Source organism: Jaculus jaculus, chromosome 1 (assembly GCF_020740685.1).
Source record: "Jaculus jaculus isolate mJacJac1 chromosome 1, mJacJac1.mat.Y.cur, whole genome shotgun sequence".
Classification (NCBI taxonomy): Eukaryota; Metazoa; Chordata; class Mammalia; order Rodentia; family Dipodidae; genus Jaculus; species Jaculus jaculus.
The window spans coordinates 329,312,279-329,333,110 of record NC_059102.1 but is presented as its reverse complement, the minus strand read 5'-3'; the positions used below and the strand labels follow the sequence as shown (position 1 = coordinate 329,333,110).

General features: G+C 44.9%; 1 protein-coding gene across 1 annotated transcript in view; it reads left to right on the top strand.

Annotated features, from left to right (window-relative positions):
• The window catches only part of Plxna2 (plexin A2), a 203,053-nt gene that overhangs the window by 99,371 nt on the left and 82,850 nt on the right, over positions 1–20,832 (top strand). The window lies entirely within an intron of this gene.

Below are 20,832 nucleotides of genomic sequence, written 5' to 3'. Positions count from 1 at the left end.
GCTGCTGGGGCTAAGAGAGTAGACCCATGAGGCACAGTGCCACATCTCCCACAGCTGGGGCTCCCAGGGAGGGTTAGGAATCACTGTCATTGGTGGTATTTCAGTAAAACACTGTGGGACCTCAGAGAGGGCCAGAAGCATACACTATAAATTATGACCAGGAGACACCCTAGTTCCCAGTAATGGCTCTTGTCCCTTCTGCTCCCATCCAAGGGACTCCATAGGAGGCTTTAGCATGACCCAATAGCCACATTGACCTGAGTCATTCATGAGCTGGTATTTATTTTAAAAATCCAGGAATGTGCTTGGCAGACTAAACAGTCCTACTCTCTCAACACACAGAGGTAGTCCCTGGCCCATATGTGAAGCCAGGAGATCAGGACACAGACATCTGTGAAAAGAGGGGAGGGAACTTATCCTGGTTATTTGCAGACCCCTAGGTTCTGTCCAGTGCATATACAGACATATGGCTGAGAAGGGACACTCTTGGGCTTTTTGTTTCTTGCCTTTCCAAGTATGTGTAACCAAGTCCCAGTATGTAACCAAGTTCTTTATCAGAGGCTTTATCTCCAGGCGGTGAACACCCAAACCCCAGCTGTGAATGCTCTTATGAGTACCAGTGGCTGGTGTGCTGTTCTGTTTGTCAGTGATGTGTAACAGACCACCCTGAACTGTACAGGCATAAAGGCTCCATCTCATGGTGTTGAAAGACTGCAACCTCACTAGAAAGACTTGAATGGCAGAGGGTAACTAGAGAGACAAGGAGCTGGAATTGTCTGAACTTTTGGCAGAATGCCTTAGACAGACCTTTCCATGTATCCTGGACATCTTAAACAGTTTGGTGATTTCAAGGAAGACCCTTTGGGCCCCAAGAAAGAGGAGCCCCCACAAATATGATAGACATTGTAATCAACTATCCAACTTTTTTACTTACTTTCCGCTTCACAACTCTGATGACTATTACACCGGAGACAGATGTATGCATTCACGGGCAAAGACCACAGGGGAGTTGCGTGATTTGCTGCCTGCCGGGGTGAGAGCTCGCGAGGACTAGGACCCATTCTGACCCAAATGAAAACACAAGGCTCAGAAAGTTTTGTTTTGTTTTGTTTTGTTTTCCTTCCAGAATTGTGCATGCCTAGCACCTAGCTCTGGGGGCAATGGAATGGATTTGACTTCCCAAAATGCACAGGTACTCACCATTGGCTATTGAGCATATTGCTTATTGGCCAAAGGTTATGTAAGTCTCAAATGAGCTCTGAAAGTACCTCTGGGAAGCACTTGTGGGAATCTGTCAGAAGCAGGTCACACTATTACAGACATGGCCTGTTGAGGACATGCTACTTTTAAACCTCTCTCTAGGATGGCCCTTCTTCAGTCACATTATCTCAGCCCACTCAGGAACAGCCCTTAACTGCCATGATTGTAGAAGGCTGGTATGTTTATCACCCTTGTTTTACATGGTTTGTTTATAAGAAGGCTTATCAAAACAAAGATTATGAAGCCATTCCTCCCCTAGCCTTTGATGAAGTGATACACCCTCCACCCCACCACAGCACTTCCCTGTGTTGGTGAATAAGACCTGGTGACCTCCTGCTGGGTTGGGAGAGGCTACGTAAGGTCAGGGCAGCCTCTTGCTTGATGTGACAGCAATGCTCAGTTTATTTCCCCAGAGAACTAACTTTGGTTTCCCTGGTTTGGAGGATTCTCTTTCAATTACTAATCTGTATCTAGGACCGCAAGCAAAATCTTTTCAAGTGCTACCTGTAGCACGAAACGTGCAAGGCCCCTAAATCACCTAGAGACCTTGGGGAAGAACAGGAAAACACAAAGAATCATGCTTTAAGACGTCCTGAACCCTTGTATTTGACACCTCAGACTGTTATTTTGATTGTGCATATTTGTTTAGTCCAGCGTGAAGGCCTTCCCAGCACAGGCAGAGCGTGCTTAAGTGTGTTTTTGCAAGACAGATGAGGCCTCAGTCGCAAGAGTCCTTTTGCTGAGGCTAGAAGCTGCTGGGAGGCAGGAAGTTGAGGGGGCAGAGAATGAACCTGAGGGACTTCGTGAATTATGGAGTTTGAGGATTAACAAAGTGAGGATAAGAGAATTGTTGCTGCACTTTAGGGTTAGAATGTGTCACTTTCAATCCTAGCCTTTGATGCACATATGTTTCTGGTTTAGGGCACAGGACTCCCATAGGGCCCAGGAGCTGAGCCCTTACTCACATCAGTGCCTCTCCCAAAGGAAGGGTGGAATCCTGCCTTCCCTAATAGAAGGCACAGGGAACAGTGGTCACCTTAGCCTGGGCTTTCTCTCGTTTCCAGCATCAAGTAGTCCAGAGCCTGACACATAGCTGATTCCTGGCCATTACTATTCTCATCAGAGCATTTTGTAAAATATATTTTTTTTATTTATTTATTTGTTTGTTTGTTTATTGGGGGGGAGAAAGAATGAGCACGCCAGGGCCTCCAGCCACTGCAAATGAATTTCAGATGCATGTGCCCCCCATCTGGCTTACACGGGTCCTAGAGAATCTAACCGGGATCCTTTGGCTTTACAGACAAAAGCCTTAACTGCTAAGCCATCTCCCCAGTTCCAAGAGCATTTTTAAAATAAATATATTCACATGAGGGAAAAGAAATTCAAAACTTACCTTCTTTTTTTTTTTTTAGGCAAGCCCAATAAACTGGCGCATATATATATATATATATATATATATATACACACATACATACATACACACACACACACACATACACACACATACATAGATACATACATACATATATATATACATATATATATATATACATATATATATATATATATATATATATATATATATATATATATGAATGAATGAATATGAGAGAACAAGAAAAAGAGCAAGAGAGTGAGAGACAAAGTATCAGCATGACAGGGCCTCCAGCCACTGTAATCTAACTCCAGACATGTGTGTCACCTTGTATGCATGTGTGACCTTGCACACATACATTGCCTTTGTGAGTCTGACTTACGTGGAACCTGGAGAGTCAAACATGTGTCCTTGAGCTTCACAGGCAAGTGCCTTAACTACTAAACCATCTCTAGCTTATTTTAGAATCCCAGAGTTTGGTAAGGAATGATTCAATACAATCATTGCTTAGGCTGGACAAACTGGTGCTAAAAACCTCATTGGTTAGTGGTTAAGCACTTGCCTGTGAAGACTAAGGACCCTGGTTTGAGGCTCGATTCCCCAGTACCCACATAAGCCATGCACAAAGTGGCACATGTGTCTGGAGTTTGTTTGCAGTGCCCTGGTGCACCCATTCTCTCTCTTCTCTGTCACTCTCAAACTAATAAATACATAAAAATAAACAATGTTTGGTTTTTTTTTTTAAACAAAAAAAAAACCCTCATTGGTTTTAATAGTCAGGGGCCCTGAAGACTGCCCTCTGAGTCTTGCCTTTGATTCCTCATTCAAGTGACTGCTGACACCTGCCATACTAACTACCCAGTGATGCCCCCAGGACAGAGGGATGGGAAATAACAGGACCTCAATTCCAGAAGCCCTGCCCTCTCCTAGCCTTTTAAACATGAGAAAACAGAATTTCAGAGAAGGGACTCATTTGCCTTGGCCATCCTCTGAGCCACAAAGACAATCAGGGCTAATGAATGGCTCTTTCCAACTTGACAATGACTTCAGTCAGCACTGGCAAGAGGAAGAAAGCACTGCTTATGTGTAAATGCTTTTAAGTAAAAAAAAAAACTAACTAAAAGCCTAAAACTAAAAGCAACCTAGGCCCCAGAGAGTCCCTGAAGATGTTCCTAAGGGTCAAATTAAACCAGAGGATAATTACATATTATTTGCATACAGAGCCACATTCATTCAACAGATCATTAAGTGTCTACCATGTATAATGCATAGTCCTATCTATAGGTGAGTTATTTGCATATGCAGATTTGGGCAAGGCTGTCTTTTCTTTCTTTCTTTCTTTCTTTCTTTCTTTCTTTCTTTCTTTCTTTCTTTTTTTGTTTTTTTTGAGGTAGGTCCTTACTCTGGTCCACGCTGACCTGGAATTCACTATGTAAAGGCTGTCTTTTTAAGGAATGTTGCAGCAAATACCTTATAAATAGGTCTGTCCAGGAGATAGGTACCTTATAAGTTCCTGTTATCGGTATAACAAGGGCACCTTGAATTGTGGTTTTTGTGTAGAGATAAGTAAAACAGGATCTTGCCCTCAGGACAATCACAGTCTGCAGGTAAGGGATGGAATGTAGATACTCACAAAGAAGGTGGATAGGTTGCTAGGGATTGAGGCAATTGGAACCTCCCAGGAAGGGACTTGCTTGTTCCCTGTATTCATGGAGTCTCTAAGTAAAGACTTATTCTCTCCCTGACAGGTATGCAAAATGGTTCAACCCAGAATTATCTATCAAGGTCAGCTCTTTGTTTTGCAGAAAAGGGGACACATATATCAAGGGAAGTCACTGGAGAAGGAAGGGAACCCCAGTGTGAAGAGGTTGGTTGCCTGATTGTGAAGTTACCTGACAGCCATCAAGGACTAGGCTAAGTCCTAACTCTGCAGCTTACTACAGTGACACATGAGCAAGTCGTTTTGCCTCTCTGTGCTTCCGGAACCTCATTGGCAACTGGGCATAATTGTGGGTTCTGCTTGAGGGTTATAGTTAATGAGTTAAAGTATCAGAAACAATGTGCCTGCTTAATACATGTTAACATCGGTAATTATGTTTTTATAGTTGTATCCCCACACCTTGCCACCAGGCCAAGCCCTGCAGAGCAAGCTCAGCACATAACCACACCTAAAGAAACTCAACCACCCACCTGGGCTCTGGGCTCTTCTCTACTTAAGATGTGTTAAAATATAATATCTATGTCATCTAATATTTTTCTTATTTTAGTTTACATACATGACCTCAGATAATGAGTATTATTTTCTCCAGCTTTCTCTATAGATAAGAAAACAGAAATTCAGCCCAGTTAACTAATTTGCCTGGAGCAGCAAAAGTGGATAAACATCAGGGCTAGGCCTCCATCCTAGACCTCTGCAGCCTATTCCTCCTTGCCACATCCGGGCCCCTGCTGTCCTTGCCCTCTCCATGCGCTCCCTCCACCAAAGCCTTCAGTCATTAGATCAGCACAAACATAGATGCTGCTGTACCTTACCTGGCCGTCCCAAGGAAGTGAGAGTGGCGCACTGTTCCATTAGAAAACTTAATTACAAGAAAGAGAGAGAGAGAGAGAGAGAAGGAGGGAGGGAGAAAGAGAGAAAGGAAGAAGGAAGGAAAGGAAGGAAGGGAGAGAGAAAGAAAGAGGAAGGGAAGGGAAGGGGGAGGGAGGGAGAAAGAAGGAAAGAAATAAAAGAAAAAAACAAAAGAACTCAGCTCTGCCCCAGGCTCTAAGGGACAACAGAGGAAATGCCCCTGGTTGGAGCAAAGGAAAGAAAAGCACTGTGCCTCAAGGAAATGACTGCCTTGGGTTCTATGTAGCAGGCCAGATTCCTCCCAAAGAACATCACTTTAGGACAACCTGAAAAACAAGTTTTATCCCCAGAATCAGTGAGGAAGATGAGACCCAGTGAGGTGAATGACCAAAACAAGGTGTTTGTAGGGGCTGTTAGAATCACAAGTGAGGCACAGGTCTTGATGATGTCACATCTTCCTTCCTGTCTTCTCCCACAACCATGGTAGCCATTCAAGGACTGTGGGGTGATTTCATGATTACTCTACATCTATATTCCATCTGCAGCCCAGCCTATCTGGCAAAGGAAGCTCTCACAGACTTGTAGAACACTGGGAGGCACTATGGCCAAGCCACTGTCAGCATTTTGAGTACCATCTAAGAGTGAATCTGGCCCACTGGGGTCCACATTACTGGTCCTAAGTAGAGTCCTGAAGGTTAAGGATAACCTCAACCAAATACAAATACCCTGGAATAATATCCCAAAACTCTAAAACCCCCTCCTCAGTCCTTCCCAACACTGTCCCTGGTGTATTATGTTGAGTTTCAGTAAATGAATGTATTTTATTTAGACCATAATGTTCAGTGCCACTTTGGATTTCCAATTAGGCTTCTATCAGACAATGAGTGTCTGATTCGTTTTGTTGTTTTGATCAACACAAAAGATGGCAACATCAGAGGAGTCGTCACGAAAAGTTATTAACATCCACTGATGACTGGGACAGTAGTTGCTATGTGAAGATACAATTTTAGAGGTGTCAAGGGAAGTGCAGGCATCAGGGAAGGTGAAGAGAAGAGAGGGAATGCCACCGTGAAGCAGCCCTCCATGAAGAGAAATAAACGCTGCACGTAAGAAAGGAAAGGAAAGTTTATCCAGCTTCGGGTTTAAAGAAGCTTAGGCTTGGACACTTATGACTTGATCCAGAGATATCTCATGAGCAGTGTGTCCAGAAAGTGGAAGCTGACCTCTTATGAGGGCTGCAGGAATGGCCTTTGACCCCACAGCCAGTTGTGGACCAGCTATACAATTCACAGAAAGATGGGTGCTTGTGCACGCTGCCTTGGAGTCTAGCTAGTAACTGCTCACACACACTACCTGCTAGACAGGGTTCCTTCCCAGGGCTGGTCTAAGAGAGGATGTTTATGATCAACCTTTAGGCTGCAAGTGAATTCGTGGGAAAGGAAACAGAAGGGTGTCAGAAAGGTGATGAGGGTGAGTCTGCCTTATGAATTATCCAAGGAAACTCAAGTAAAGGCCACCTGGAATCTCAGTTTTCCCCCCTATGGAATGCACGTGAGTAGCCCTGGGGTCATGACATTAGGGGCGTGCTTTCTAGCCAAAAACAGTTTTGAAGGGCACTGGGTACATAGTGTGTGGAGACCGGTCGGGATCTCAGTGCCTGTGCTGATGAGGGCAGGGCTTTGAGCTATAAGCAAAGATTCCTGCAGTGGTATGGAGCAGGATCTGTCCCAATAAGGCTCTTTCACTTGATGTAATCTAGGGACCAGAGGGGTAATGAGTGGCGTGGTTTGGTGTTCCTTCTACTACTGGCTCGCACTGTTTTCAGAGCACAGTTAGGTACTTTTTTTTTTTTCTAGCTAGCACTTTGATATTTCTCTCCCCAATTATGGACTCAGTAACTTACCTCCAGTATCTACTTTGTAGTTTGAGGCCACAGGGCCTAATTCCTTGAGACTTCCCCACTATGTCAGGTAACCTTTCTCTCCTACACTGTCAGGCATTTCCACTCACCACTCCTACAAGTAGGCTGGGGTTTGAAAATGCCACCAGGTAGAAGATCATTGGTTGTCATCAGCTAGTGGTGGTTTAGTAAACAGCCCAGGTTCAGCCTCTGACCTTCAAGCAATATTTAATGATGAGAAGAGGTGAACAGAGCAGGTGAAAGACTGGAAAGGATCAATGGGCAGAGTTGAGGACAATGCCTCAGCCACTGGGAGGATCATCCAGAGCTACTGAGGCTGTATAGTACTCATAGCATTGAACTTGTCCTCTCTCTCTCTCACACACATACACACACAGAGAAAGAGAGAGAGAGAGAGAGAGAGAAATGACAGGTGAGTTGTGGTTACAGTGAGGTGTGTTGAGAGCACTACAGAGCACCACCTAGCCTTTAGTCACAGAAGGCTTCCTAGAAGAGGGATGCTCTAGTTGACCTATGACAAGGGAGTGTTCACCCAGGGACATAAAAGGGGCATTGATTACATGAAAGAAAGAAAACTTTGAAGAGTGAAGGAGCTTAACCTACTTGGAAGATATTACTTATCCTTAACATCATCAAAGCTGGAGGTAAAGGTTGGGAGATGCTACATTTAGGTGAGCTCTGACCAGCACCATTTCCAAGAGGAAAGGAGCCAAACCCAGAGAGACAAGGCTTCAGACTCCCCAGATGCTGTACCAATGAACATGAGGGGACAGCACCATACTCTCAGGTTCTGGTGCTCCCTGATATAAGCTCACCCTTGGCCCTTGGATAGGCCATGGGAGTCAGCACTGGGCAGAGCTCCTCCTGGGCCCTGTTCACTCTTAGGTTAGCTTTGCCTCTGACTGTACAACTAGGGAAAAGGATAAAGGAGATGTTTACCCTAATCATTTAATCCCTCATTTTATAACATTGATGAGCAGTAGAGGTTTTGCCTGGCTTGGCTGCTTCTGTCTCCCAGGGAGATGACAGTGTTTGGGACTTATTAGGTGCTTGATAAGCACACTGTAGGTTGAGGCAAAGAAACAAGGGAAGAAAGTGGTTATGGAGGAGGCTTTCTAGGATGGCAGGAAGGGCTGGCTCATCCTTGGAGTCAGGTCAATTGTATCTAGATCCAGGTTTCCATTGCATTAGACCCTAAATGCTGGCTTAGCCTCTTTCTATGCCTCAGGGTTTTTGTTCTGTTTTATAACCTGGGGTTAATGGCAATATCCACCTTTTAGTTTTGCTGAGGAACTCAAGTGTCTCATCTGTAGAGGATTCCCAAGGCATCAGGAGCCAAGCCTACCCAATGGCTGCAGTTGTGCCCTGTATGTGTCTCTGGCTCATTCCTTAGCTTCCTCTTCCACTATGATAAAGCCCCCACAACAAACAGGTTGCTAGATTTTCAACCTGAAGTCATTGCTAGTTGCATCTATTTCCAGCCTCTGTCTTAGGGAGACAAGAATTAGGAAGGAAAACAAATAACCATGGAGGCCCATTTGCCAGTTGTCAGCACTTACTATCAGCAGAGCTATCCTGCTTCTTCTCCCAGAGTGCTAAGAAAAAACAGCCTTTGATTTACTGTTCAATATGGTCAGTGCTTGCTTTTGGGTCTTTATTGATGTCCAGTCCATCCCAACTTCCCAGGCCCCTACAGTCCAATGCTCATTCCTCATCTCCCACACCTCAGACCGTTTCTGAGCCTCACTGCCATCATGACCAGCTTCCTAAAGGCTGTGTATGCAGAGGAAGAGCACCAGAGCCACTGATCCTTCCTGCTTATGCCCCCTGTGGGGATTTCTGCTGCTAAGCCTTTCCTGCAGCCCCATTTCACCAGGGAGTGAAACTGAGGCTGAGACCAGCATGCCACCTTCCCCAGCCTTATTCAGGAAGTCGTGATCCTGCCACTTACATCCTGGAATTTTCCCATTGAACTTCACTGGGTATTCTCTTCTTTTCATCTGTGTCCCCGCAGCCTCTACTCCCTGCATCAGCTTCAGGCCTGCTCTGCTGTGACCAGTTGTTTCTGCTTTTCTGTTTCTTTCCAGCTTTGGCCAGTCTCATACCTCTGAGCCATTTGGATTGTGGATGTGCAGCTCAGGGAGTGGGCAGTGGATTGTGGTGATAATCGGTGTTGATAAGGCAGTAAGAGACCTGCAAGTATGTGCTGATAAGAAATGAGCCACCAGACCTAAATAGCCTATGTAATGACTGGCTACAGGAGTTAATGGTAGAGAGAGAAAGAGAAAGAAAGAAAGAAAGAAAGAAAGAAAGAAAGAAAGAAAGAGAGAGAGAGAGAGAGAGAGAGGGAGGGAGGGAGGGAGGGAGGGAGGGAGGGAGGGAGGGAGGGAGGGAGGGAGGGAGGGAGGGAGGGAGGGAGGGAGGGAGGGAGAGAGGGAGGGAGGGAAAGAAAGAAAAGAGAAACAATCAAACAAACATAATTTCCAAATCTGCTTCAGGAAAATTCTTCAAGAAAGACTATCAGACTCTACCTCCTCAGACCATCCACCCCGGACTTCCCAGTGCCTCCATCACCTGTGTGAGAGATGATAAACCTCACATCTCCCTCTCATTAGGGGAAGAGTATTTTGAAAAATTCTTAACACAAGTAATCTTCCTGATTTCCAGGCTCTCTTTTTGGCCCTTGCTGTCAGCATCAATTTTCTGCAAGGAGTGATTTAACCTTCATTTATTCATTAATTCCTTTTACCCCTTAACTTCATTAGGGAAGATTTATAAAGGTACTGAATTGGAAAGGTCACCTGTCCTTGGGCCCAAGACATAGTGTGCCCACAGCTCTTCTCAGGATCTTCCTTTCAGGGATGCTCTGTAGCTCAGGAGATGTAGGGGATGGCAGGCAAGAGAGGAACAGCAGGGCCTGTGGCTCCCGGGAAGTCATCTCAGACAGATGATGCCACAGTCTCTGAACACCTGCATCACCTGCCTAGGCAGAGAAGGTCTCATTTTGGGTATATCTAGTCCTAGCCCTGCCCTCCCTAGGTTGCTTGGTCTCATAAGCCAAATCTTTATCACAGAGAATCCTGAAAGAGGCCAGTGAAGGACTCTGCTCCATTGAGGACTAACTAAAATAATGTACTGTGCACCCTGGGTAGTTTTGGGTACACCACAAGTGGGAGAATTGGAAGCTCTAAAGAAATGTCTCCCTCTGTCCTGGACAAGTTCTGGCCCTGCCAGGCAGTCAATAGACTGCTATTCTTTAGGACTGTGTGCAAAATTTTGTCAAATGTTCCCAAGGACATGAAGCCCATGGCATATGTCATGCCCAGAAGCACAGGAGCAGCGTAGGTTCACAGAGGAGTAGGAAAGAACCACATCACCCACATGTGATAAAATCAGATTAGCTTCCTGTGGTCTATCAGATTCGGTAGGACATACAGCTAAGCCCCTTGCTGGTTTCTGATGTGCTCTGATGACCACTTCAGACCACCCAGCAGTCACTCGTACTCACAGGGTTTTACCCAAGTCCTTGTGGCCTGCTGACACAGCAGCTGACCATCTCAGCTCATAGAGCTTTGTCTGCAAGCTGCCTAGGAGGAGGAACACCAGGAAATGGTCTGTGAATCTCATAGGTGTTTTGAACACGTGGACAGACAAGTGCTTGCCCATCTCCATCTCCCTGCTTCCTCCTCTTGGACCTCTAGCAGAACTCTAAACCATCCTAGCCCCCCTCAGGATGATTTCAGTCCTCTGACCTCTAACTTTGATAAATTTTATGTCTTTCTCCATTAGGCTCTAAGAAACTAGGGGATGAGGTGTAGACCAGGGACCCCAGCCCCTCCCAATGTCAACCATACACCTAGATTATAATTAGAGTTTGGGGAAACAATTTCAGTAGGAAGACAAATGGGCAAACCTACTCCATATGCCAAGCTGAGAATATTAGGTTTGAATATGATCACAGAGGATTAGAAAAATTTTTATATTTTCTAATATTGTTCAACTTGGGGCCTTTGAAATTCAGCATGCAAATTTATACTCCCAGTGGAAATTGGAGCATGTTCAGCTTAATGGAGAAAACTGTAGTTACCCCACTTTCTCCAGAATTCAATTTCCCATGTTGGATCACCTCTTATGCCAAGGAGGTCCTCAAGTGTAAATTATCAGGGAAGGAGGAACTTGAAGGGCCAGGAAATCTGACTGGTGTCTCTTCCTAGCTGGGGAGATTAAGGAGCCCCTGGACACTGACAGTAACCTTCTGCAGAGCTTGGAGACTATGGCCAGTGGTCAAAGGAGGCTATGCTGTTCCTCTGGTTTAGGGCAATCTTCCCAGGATGCAGAGTAATTGGCTTCCACTATAGTGAGGCGCTCAGGGCGTTGTTAATCATGCCGGATCTTTTTAGACTAACATTGTATTGTTTTATTTCATGAATAAGACTCTACACAAAAAGCCATTTGGTATAGTGGTATAGTTGTAAAGGAATTTGCTTCTAAAAATGAATTTGGTCCTGAGACTTTCACTGAATCCATTAAGACAACTGAAAATATTAGCCACTGGACAGCCCATATAGGTAGCAACTATCTTCCAAACTACACACTCACTGCTCATTCCCTGAACAACTCCCTGATCTCCAAAGCCGTAGCCTCCAAGGGCACTACCTTGGCCTCACTACAGTCAATCTTCTCTCTCTCTAATCCAAACTAAATCAATATTGAAATTCATAGAAAAGAAAGATGACCTTACACATACAGGAAGTATATTTTCTCAACCATCTTTAGCTGTTTGCCTCACACATATATGTTAGTCAGTGAAGTGTTTGGTTCTAGTTTTCGTGATGTTCACTTGTCTTGCCTGTGGTCCTGGGTAACATGTAGTGGCCGTTAGGTGGTGTTAGTTGACACTAGCATGCAAATATCTTCATCTGTGGGGCTACTAGAAGGATTAGGTTCCCTACCATGGCCGTAATGTTCAGGAAAGCTGCCTCAAAGAACAAATTCATGCCTCTTGCTTTATAGGACAAAGATGGTGGGCATTTCCTGAGTCCAATGAACACCCTTGTCCTTTCCAACCAGTTGCTAAGCCTTCCAAATGCGCCTTATGGATCTGGGAATTGTCATTTGTAAGAAGTTACAGAGGGATATATGGACAGATTACTGAGACTCTTATTTGTCTCTTACCATTAAATCTAAATTGTAAATGTCAGCCAGACAGTCTCATGTTGGATTTTATTCTTTTCTTTGTGAGAAGTGTATAGAAGATACAAAAAAACCCAAACTTGGAATGATTTTGCTATGGTTTGGTTTCCTTCACAATAAAAAGACCCCAACTATAAGATTTCTGAGTCATGGAATAGAGAGAGAGATTGCTTAACGGTTAAGGCATTTGCCAGCAAAGCCAAAGAACCCAGGTTCTAGTCCCCAGTACCCATGTAAATACAGATGCACAAGGGTCACATGCATCTAAAGTTCATTGGCAGTGGCTAGTGGGCCCTGCCATGCCCTTTCATTCTCTGCCCCCTCAAATAAATAAATAATTTAAAAAAGATCTCTGAGTTAATGACTAACCCTGATTCAGTAAGAAGTCGAGGCTTGCACTGTGATGTGGACTTCCTTGGTCTCAGGAAGCAGAGGAGGTGGGTGGGGGTGAGATAAAAATTAAAACTAATAGCAGCTTTAAAATAAATAGTCTAGGACTTAATTCAATCTTCACAGTATCCCTATTAGAGAAAAAATGTGCCACATTTTATAGATGAAGAAACCGAGTCATAACAAGGCTAACATGGTCAAAATATCCAACTGCTTGAGGAGAGAAGGAGTCAAGCTAGCTCAGTTCATCCTCAGGACCAAAAACATGGGGCCAGGCTAGGTTATTTACTGAAGAATTCTAATAGAAGTCATCAGATGGAGTTCAAAACTATAGTACCTCAGATCTCATCTTTTGGTCTGCTATTTATGGCCATTTATGGGTGAGAGCTCTGGCTCTCCCATTCATCATGGCTTTCATTAATACTCTAAGCCTGTTTAGAAGTCTGTTTGTCATTTTTAACTGCTCTGTTTAATCTTGGTCAGCCCCAGTTCTTCTTCATGACTAGCTGAGGGAGACAGCTCCCAATGGTTCTTTTCTTCTCATAATTGGGTGCTGGTGATGACGGGGGTGTGGGGGTGATGAGTGGAGTAGGCATATCTGTGTATGCTGAGTGTGTGTGACATGAACATGTGTACAGGGGTCAGAGTGAGTGTGTGTTGTAAGTGTATGTGAGATGTATGTGGTATCCATGTGTTGGTGTATAATGTGAGTGTGTGTTGGGATGAGTGTTTGTGTTCAAGAGTGTATTTATACACCAGCTCAAGTGTGTAGTGTGATGGGGTACATCTGTTAGTAGTATGTCAGGGGCTCACATGAATGGTATCCTTTCTTCAAAAGCACAAGAGTTCTTAAGTTGAGGGACACTGGTAAGCTTCCACAGCACAGCGGCCTTCTTCCCAGAGCTGACCCAATGCATTAACCCTGTCCGCATGGATGGTTGCAGGATTGCAGCAAAGAGAAGGAAGCTGATCAGGTATTCCCAAGACAGGCTTAGAGATGGAGGGTACAATGGAGTCCAGCCCCACCCCCCTCATGGAGTATCCAGGCCTTTGCTTAGCTCTGCAGTGACAAACACCTCCTTTTCAAACTGTTGATTCCTTGAGCCAAACTGGAGTTGTTTTACTTCTTTGATTACAATCATTTGGAATACTTGTTCCTAAGGAACCAACAGAAACAGAAGTCTTGCCAGGCATGGTGGCACATGCCTTTAAACCCAGCACTCGGGGAGGGGGGAGCAAAAGTAAGAGGATCGCTGTAAGTTCAAGGCCAGTATGGGACTATAGAGTGTGTTCTAGGTCAGTCTGGGCTAGAGTGAGACCCTACCTAGAAAAAAAAAAAAATAAGAAAAATGGGGGGAAAAAGAAATCTTAATGGAACACTCTTTATCATGCCCATAGCAGACTGCACAGCCCATGCTTGCCTGTGACCTGTGGTGCTTTTGTGCTCTTAACATTATTTCGCGCTGTCCCTTAAGCCCAACCTTCTCCATCAAGCCACCTTCTTCACTTCTGAAACCACAGTTGACTCTTGCCTTTTTGCACCTCCCACTCTTCATGGAAATTATGAGTGGTATCATAATATAGAGTGCTAAAAATATTTCCTGAGGGTCAGTAAGGCCAGAGCTCCAGTAGACCCGCCAACCACACCCCCATCTCCCACTGGACACCAGGGCTGCTCATGTTATATGCTATACAGGGGCATCTGGTTGAGAGGAACGTGAGACCTAGAAGCAGCTCTTCTCACTCATCTTACCACATACACACTCCTAGAGGAGTGTGTTCATGAAACAGTGTGACACGCGCTACGTTGGCTAGTGGTGGTTCAGACAGGAAGTCCTGGTGAGCTGAATCTCATTATATCAGGATCTCTACTGGCAAGCAGAGGAATACTAATGAGATACAAAAAGTGTTACCCAGGCTGGGGAGGTGGCTTAGTGGTTAAGACACTTGTCTAGAAAACCTAATGACCTGGGTTAAATTCCCTAGTACTCACATAAAGTCAGATGCACAAAATGGCACATGCATTTGGAGTTTGCTTGCACTGCCTAGAGGTCCTGGTATGCCCTTTCTCTCTCTCTCTCTCTCTCTCTCTCTCTCTCTCTCTCTCTCTCTGTGTGTGTGTGTGTGTGTGTGTGTGTGTGTGTGTGTGTGTGTGAAAAATAACTTTTTAATTTTTTTTAAAGAGCTATAAGGTACATCTAGCCCTCCTTCAGAAAGTGAAACCCTCTCTGATTAATGCCACCACACTCTGGTCAACACTGTTCTTATACCTTCACCAGCTCTGACTTAATTTTCACTCTATAGCATCTGTCTTTTAAGGGTTCTGCATTGTTTGGCCACATCTTTGTCTGGAGTCAACAAGCCCCAGGAGAGCATTGTTTCTAGTTCCTTTGCTTTTGGCCACCCTCTGAGACATCTCTCCAAGGGTCTGCCCTATGGGGATTCAGTTAGTGCTCTACCCTGAGCTGCCAGCAGATACTCCAGCTCTATATTCAGGACCATGCACTGGCCAGTGACCCTTCTCCCAAATACCAGCTTAGCCTGGTGTCACCGGGCACACAGATATGTCCACTTAGCACCCTCCAGTTCAGGACTTTATTCTGGGAAAATGTCTCCAAGCTCTAAGGAAATGTCAGAGAAACTGGGTCATACATTACTGGTCACACAAAGTGCTAGGCAGGAGAACTTAGAAGTAGCCCTGGCTTTCATTAAACAAGGAAGTGCTTCAATGTCCAACGTGCTGTGATAGGTCCTGGTAGCAGCGATTGCTCTCCTTAGAGTGCTGTGTACAGTATGTCCAGCAGGAGCCAGGGCCTTTCCTGCCACTTCCCCTGTAGACTCACACCCCTCCCAGCCCTACTGTCGCTGCTGCCTTTCAGCCCCACTCAGCTCCCTCTCCTGCTCCAAAACTCAGTACTTGACTGTCACTACACAGCAGTGTTGACATCCCAGCCCCTCATGCTCAGAATGATGATGTCTCACCCATGCTGTGTAGCCAGGCAGTGTGCTGATCACGCTCAGGTGGGTAAAAGTCCAGGTCTAATTAGCGTTCCAGGGAATCAAGCCATTGTATTATTAATGATTCTCGGGCAATGTTCTGATTAAAACGGTAATTTTAATAAGCACAGCTCTATGCTAAGTGTTCACTGAGCTCCTAATTACATCAGTTATGACTCCAAAATTATTTAAAACTCTGCCTTTTTTTCCCCCCACCAGACCCAGCATGCACCAAATAAAATGCAGACTCAGGTGACTTGGTGATTATTTGCCCTAATTAATTTCCTAAACACCTGCTTAAAGGTGGAAGGTTCTTTTGTCTCTCTTCTACCTGCACCAAGCTTCCTTCACCCCTTGTTAGCCCCAGAGACTTGGAGACATGAGTTACCGTGGAAGCAGCCATTGAGAAGTTCCAGGAAAGCAGTGAGAAAGATAAAGCTTTTTTTTTTTTAATTTTTATTTATTTATTTATTTATTTGAGAGCGACAGACACAGAGAGAAAGACAGGTAGAGGGAGAGAGAGAGAGAATGGGCGCGCCAGGGCTTCCAGCCTCTGAAAACGAACTCCAGACGCGTGCGCCCCCTTGTGCATCTGGCTAACGTGGGACCTGGGGAACCGAGCCTCGAACCGGGGTCCTTAGGCTTCACAGGCAAGCGCTTAACCGCTACGCCATCTCTCCAGCCCAAGAAAGATAAAGCTTTTTGAACAACATCCCCCAGCCCTGCCACTAGGGAAGCTTCAAAATTCTCATAATCACTCAGAACCTAACTGTGGTTAGGAAGTGCATGCAGAAGGCCCCTGACTTGATCCAGTTCCCCATCTCAGCCTTGCCTTCATCAGGTTTGGGTGCAGGTGTCCTGTTGAAGGCCTGCACCCACTTCCCTCATGGGCACAAAGAGCCAAGAGGCCTTCCAGAGTTAGTTCTGAAAATCTCATGTCCTATGAGTCACTTTAGTGGAAAAATAATGCATGGTCCACTCACTCTAGAACCCACTCTAGAAGATCACTGGGATCTGGGAAAGAATGGGCTACGAAACTATCTGACAGTTGATTTTCTTTAAGGTTAAATCATTTTCTCAGTAAATTATCAGGCTGTGCCTAGAAGTAACAGTAACAACTACCTTGGTTCTTGCCACAAGGCTGGAACCGAACTTGTCCTATTGTCAGTCACTTCTGTTTTCCCTCATGGCCATGAATCAGGAACAGCAGTCATTAGCACTATTATCCTGCCCATCAGAGTGCTGGCCATACTTCTTCATGCAGCTGCATTTTGCTTCTGTCCCTTCACAGGGTGCTTTGTGGAGGAAGTGTGCAACCCAGCTTAGTGGCTCACCCAGGGCAATGAGAAGTCCCTATGCCTAATGCTCAAACACAGTTTCCAAAGTTAGCATGTCTAGTTCCTGGCCAGAATTAGACTGAATTAATGGAAAAATCAGATTTGTCCCCACCAGCCAGCTTAGGTTTGACACATGCCCCCTTGCCTGTAGTCACAAATATTGGGCATCCTAACTCTGCTCTTTTTTATACCTTAGTCTCATATTTGAGCAGCTCATTCTGACCCTTCCATAGGAAGGAAATGGAGAGGGGTATTGGAGGTGCAAAACTGAGTATAACAAATAACCCCGTATTCTCCAGCTGGCTCATGTCCTTGACTCTTTTAGGGCTGGGACCTTGGTGGCTTTGGAAGCGCATACATAGCATCTCTGGGTACAGTTTCAACCAGGCAGGGTACCTCTCTTACTGGCCATTGCCCTATTCTGTCTATAATCCCAGGAGGAAAGCCCACAAATTCAAAGCCAGCCTGGGCTAAATAGAGATCCTGTCCTTTGTTTCAAAGGAAAAGGATGAGGAGGAGGAGGGGACAAATAGCCTATCTCAGCTAGGCTACAGTTAGAAGAAACCTTCTCTCATACAAAGCCATTTTAAAATATGAAGCTGTGTATTTTATGGACACACAGATATGCATTTTTGTAGAAATGAGATTATTAAAATCCCACAATGGGCTGGAGAGATGGCTTAGCGGTTAAGCGCTTGCCTGTGAAGCCTAAGGACCCCGGTTCGAGGCTCGTTTCCCCAGGTCCCACATTAGCCAGATGCACAAGGGGGCGCACGCGTCTGGAGTTCGTTTGCAGTGGCTGGAAGCCCTGGTGCGCCCATTCTCTCTCTCTCCCTCTATCTGTCTTTCTCTCTGTGTCTGTCGCTCTCAAATAAAAAAAAAATTTTTTTTTAATTAAAAAAAAACCCACAATGTTAAAAAAAAATCACCAGCAATCCTGTGAACTTTAGAATGTCAGCTATCCACTTTAGTGATCACTTGTAACTGGAAACTGCTGCTCACTGTCCAATCCAGCATCATGACAGATTACCAAGCAAGACAAGGTCAACATTTGAAACTGGAGCATGGTTTCTGTGGGGTAGGCAGTGCTTTTGTGCCATTGCAAAGGAAGGCAGGAGCCATAAATAAAGAAGGAACAGCTAGAGACCAGGGTTTAGTATTACCCAGCTCTTAGACATAGCCATGTCTAAGATACATGTGGTAGGGTTAGATTAGGTCCCATGGCTGGAGCCAGTTCTAGATAAATACCCAGTGTGGAACATACAGATGGGAATAGGCAGGCATGGCACAACATGTCCTTGTTCCTCTGTTCCTTTCCTCCTCCGCAGTACATGAGTCAGTGTGGTCCTATAGGGAGCTTGGAGGGACCCGCTAATCCCAGGCATCTGGCTCCCAGGTGGGAGATCTGCTTTAGTAATTGCTTAGGCTTTAGTTTTCCAATCCTTTCTCATCCTTTACTTCCTATCCCACCTGCTTTCCCTGACTGAATAAATCCACTGTTGTCATGGAGACTATATAGTACGAGCATCACTGCTTCTTTGTATGTCCCTCCAAAACTCTGAAGTAGAAATGGCCTTACTTGTACCTCCCTAGTTCTAGGGATACACAGGATATGGTACTGGTAATGTCTATTCTGTCCTTGTTTCTGTTCTTTTTTTGTTTTTGTTTTATTTTTTAACTTACTTAAGTTTTACCTTTATTTACGGGGCACTAGACTTAATTTAGTATTTTTTTAGCAAAGGATACTGGGCTTTAGTATAGATGCAGCATTGGAATTATGTCAGGAACTAGAACAGTGGTTTTAGGGACTCTTTTTCCCCATGTGCTGTTCTAGCCCAGAGGCCATGTGGTCTGGACTAGGGACCTCCTGACTCTGTTCTATGTCGGAGCTGTCTCCTGCAGTGTGGTTCACATCTGGATGGTGAGCATGGCACTTTCATTGCTGAGCACCAATTGTGTGCAAGGTTGTTTGTGAAGATATGTCACATGTGTTGAAACAATCCTATGAGCTAGAAGCATTACTGTCACCACTATTTGGAGAAGAAAACTGAGGCTCAAAGAGGTCTAACAACTGAGTGTTCTACAGCAGAAGAGAATAGGATCTGGACTTTAAACAAGAACCATCTCCCTAACTACTTCTTAACCAACACCCACTGTATCTATACTACTTGGGAGTACTTTGCCAGAGAGGCTGAGGCCCAGCCCAAGGCAACACTAGAGCAGAAGGCTTCTGCTCACCCAAAGGCAGACTTGAAATGCTTGTGGCCTGAGGTGTCTGTCCCCATTGCCTCCTCCCCCTTGACTTCTGAAGGACCTTTATGAAAGAGGGGAGAGTGTCTCTGAAAACTTCTTCCAACTTTATATCCATCTTTCTGAGTGATAAATAGCTTTAATTACTCCAAATTACTCAGCTACTATACCCTTCTCATTCAACTCATTAAAAATAGATTTTCTCTTTGCATTGGACTCTGCCCTCAGGTCTTCAGATAGTCAGGAGTGATTTAAGACACAGCCTGGGGTCAGCTTCTGGTCAGGAGGCTACACCGGGCTGTAGCTGTGGCCTTGGGCTCTAGAACCCAGAACTACTATTTAGTTGCTGGGGCTTATGCTTCCTTTTTCTAATGATAGTGGTAACACGACGTTGACAGCTCTAGGGACAAGCAGAGACTAGAATAATATTGACTTTATGAGGGTTAATGTGATCTGAACATGAGTATTGACTTTCTTAGTCAATTTTTAAGAATAAACAATATAACTCTTCACATTAGCTCCTGGGTGCTGAATGATAGGAAAGACTTCAGTGCCAAGTATGAAAGTGGAGGTGCTATGCTTCACAGAACCTCCCAAATAGGTTGCATGAATAGCATTGTCCCACTTCAAGGATCAGGAAAGAGACATGGAATGCTCGACACAAGGGCCTGGGGTCACTTATTACAAGGCCCTATCAAGACGGAAATTCCTGCTACTAAAGTAGGTCAGACCTTCCTTGGGAGGCTCATATAGAAGGCATGGAAACTAATCATGGTTCTTTGGTTGTGGTTCTGTTCCTTGTCATATTAGAAAACACACAGCAGGAAACCTTCTCTCCACTTTCCAGGATTTCATCTTGATCTGTCTGGCTCCTATTTCCAGCTAAATCACTGTTAGTAAGAAGAGGTGAAGAGCTGACACACATTCAATGGCCTGGTGGGTAAACACCACAGTATACAGTGGTCTACCCAGTCCCAGAAGAAGAAGGTACACTGACAGCCAGACATGGGGCAGCTGAGAAGGGGAGCCTTGTGTTTAGTTGCCACCTCTGCTCTGGCCTCTGTGTGGGAACCAGACAGACCTGGACTCATAGTTTCTGCTCCCTGCCAAGCATGTGACCTTGAGTAGTAGTTTCCTTATCCTGGGACTCTTACTTCTAATGGATAAAACAAGACTCACAGTACTTCTCTGCAAAATGAGGATGGGGTTAAATAATATGATTCATGCCAAGTGCTTTGAATGGTTCCTACATAAATAGAGCTGCTCTTGCTATTTCATTCATTCTACATCTCAGTTTACTGAACAGCAAGCTCAGATCAAGGTGGTGCCATCCAGCAGCCTTCCAGCCATCAACAGGAGTTCCCAAGGCACTCTTCCTACCCAACAAGGAACATATCCAAGAAGAAGACATGATGTTTTCACACCCTTGCCCTGTTCCCACACTGCTTCAGGTGTCCTGTATCCTGTCAGCTATGTTATTTGGAATGAAAGGGAGATGTTTATAATGTCCTATGGATATTTGCTAGGCCAGGCAGCCATA